Source organism: Atta colombica, unplaced genomic scaffold (genome assembly GCF_001594045.1).
Source record: "Atta colombica isolate Treedump-2 unplaced genomic scaffold, Acol1.0 scaffold105, whole genome shotgun sequence".
Classification (NCBI taxonomy): Eukaryota; Metazoa; Arthropoda; class Insecta; order Hymenoptera; family Formicidae; genus Atta; species Atta colombica.
Window position 1 is genome coordinate 2,537,550 of NW_017259190.1, and position 2,627 is coordinate 2,540,176.

Here is a 2,627-nt window from a genome sequence, read left to right on the forward strand (position 1 = left end):
CAAATGTTTTTCTAAATAAAATTTTAATAACGATAATATTATACATTATTAATTGACTACATTTATCGTGAACTCATTTTTATTGATGTGTAAAATTGCTCTTTATTAAGTGAATTGTTGAAGTTAAGTGAGTTGAAGGTTGACCGATGATATATGGATTTTTTATTGATGTATAAGACGTCTAATAAAAATCGTAGTAAAATTGAATAAGAGATACTGGGTGTCTTCTATTTAAGGAAGTAAGCCTAGCTTAATAACACAAGTATCATTCTGTCTTTATTATAATATGGAATATTACTAAATGGAAGGCAACTAATTTCTTACGCTGAGATAATAAAAAGTATAGAATAATTTTTTAGATTGACTGCGTAATCTTTTAGAAAAAATTTTGTTTAAAATAATTTTTTATTATTAATTAAACGCATTATTTAGTATGTTTAAATATATTACATTAACTATAGATTTATTAAAAGAAAGAAATCGATAGGGATCAATAAATTAATAAAATGATTAATTGAATAGAGCTATTTTGACTATATAGCAAAACGATTTTTTATTTTAGGATATGAAATTGGAACAATTAAAATTCTGATAATATTGACATAGTCATTTTTTGCAACAAATATTTCAGTGGTACGCCGGCATTATGTAATTAAATTTTAACTTCTGTATTTGCTGGATAAAACTTTTATTCAAATCTATAATACATATAACCATAGTTTCTATGTTATCGATGTTTCTGAGAAACAAAATCATTCTGACAAGAAAATTTATCAAAGTGAATAGAGGTTCGCAATTAAGGACACAGCATTCTATTAGTGAAATGTGATCATAATGAAATGGTGAAAGATGAGTAGGTATTTATGGGATATGTTACTATGATTGGCACCCCAAGGATTTCCGTAAATAATTCACTTTCTACGAATACAAAGTATCAAATAAATTGTTGGAGCTTTTCGCACGTATTAATGGAATAAATAATTTTTCTTCTTATGAGCATAATTGTGCTAAAGATATATATTTTTGTAAATATAAAAATTGTAATTTGATGTTAATTAAAATTAATTAATAAAATTCGATTTTATCATTGGCTGCATTCAGCGGAAAGAACCGCTCAGTGAGCAATTTTTTCGCTAAACGCACTCATTATTGTCAATTTATTAAATTTTAAATAATCGAAAGGTACTTGAAAATTTGAATGAAATTGTCCAAATTAATCATTCGTTTGTTATTTTTAAATCTAAATTAGAAATATTTTTGTCTAAATACCATACTGATCAAATGCTGACTACATAATCATATCATATATTACATTATTGTCTTTTAATTAATATTTTTTAATAAATATTTTATATTTTATAAGTTTATCTAAAATAATTTTATATTAATATAAGAGGTTTTTTAAATACAGTTTTATATTAAAAAATATTTAGTTTTGTGTTTTTTGATATGACGATAAGATTTTTAAATAATAAATATATCGAAATAAAAATCATCATTATTATAAATTAATTATACGTGTCGTGAAAAAAATACAAAAAGTCTTTTCTTCACTATGTGGCTTGCAAGAAAATGCATGTTTATAAAGCGTTTTAAAAAGCATACTATCCGCTCTTTATGTACAAATTGCATGTGCATATAGTTTAACCATTATGCATCGGTAAATGCATAACGCTATACTTTGCGTATTTTTCATTTGTGTTTATTTAAGTTACTAACACGCATCTTGTGAAACTCGCGTCTGTATACAACATATCCATTTACATAAACTTGCATTCCATATAAGTCATTTCTTAAAATTGCAGTATAAAACAATGTATAAATGTAATGTAGTGTAAGAAACATAATTCAATTAGTTTTAAATAAATATGTAAACAATCGTAAACTAAATCTGTAATATTTGTTGTTTAATAAACTAGAATCAAAAATTATATTGCATTTTATTTATAACCAATTTCACAATTTCTTAATAATGCAATTTATTAAAAATAAATAGATGTACGAAATTTTTCTAAGCTTTCATAAATTTTATCTATATAATTTATTACTATTAATATAGATGTCTTTTTTAATAAAGATATAACTATTAATATGACACTCGCATTACTTTTTTTTATATCCAATTTTTTATTGAAATTATTTTATTATTTTTAAGAATGCATAAAACAGATGGTATAATATTTAAATATTAATATAAATATTCTTAATATTGCTTATAGGCAAAATACATTAAGGAAAATGATAAACAGCAAACACATATTTATTATGTTATATAATTTATGACTGATATATTTGAAGAGATGATTAGATCTTGGAAAGATAATGTCATTTATCAATGTCTCTTATAATTGATATTCTCTCTAAAACTCGAAGAGTGAAATATCACTCGAAACGAGTGAAATATAAGTATAACAAAAAGTGAAAGTTGAGCTTGGACACTTCGAATGACTCGCGATTGCAAGAGTTAAATTGCAAACATCTCATAATTCTTCAAACCTCTATAAATTGAAAAAGTGTAATGCAAATTCTAATGTTTCTTCTTGAGTAAATTATATTTTCTCTAAATTAAATTTAACTTATACTTTCACACTATTAGCACTTTTCACAAATTAGCAATGAACAATATA

The 2,627-nt window shown here is 23.4% G+C and overlaps 2 protein-coding genes across 2 annotated transcripts in view; one reads left to right on the top strand and one right to left on the bottom strand.

Annotated features, from left to right (window-relative positions):
• The window catches only part of LOC108688449 (dynein heavy chain 1, axonemal-like), a 106,064-nt gene that overhangs the window by 75,414 nt on the left and 28,023 nt on the right, over nucleotides 1–2,627 (bottom strand). The window lies entirely within an intron of this gene.
• LOC108689995 (thyrotropin-releasing hormone receptor-like) overlaps nucleotides 1–2,627 on the top strand; it is a 38,218-nt gene that overhangs the window by 33,368 nt on the left and 2,223 nt on the right. The gene's annotated exons all lie outside the window — the stretch shown is intronic.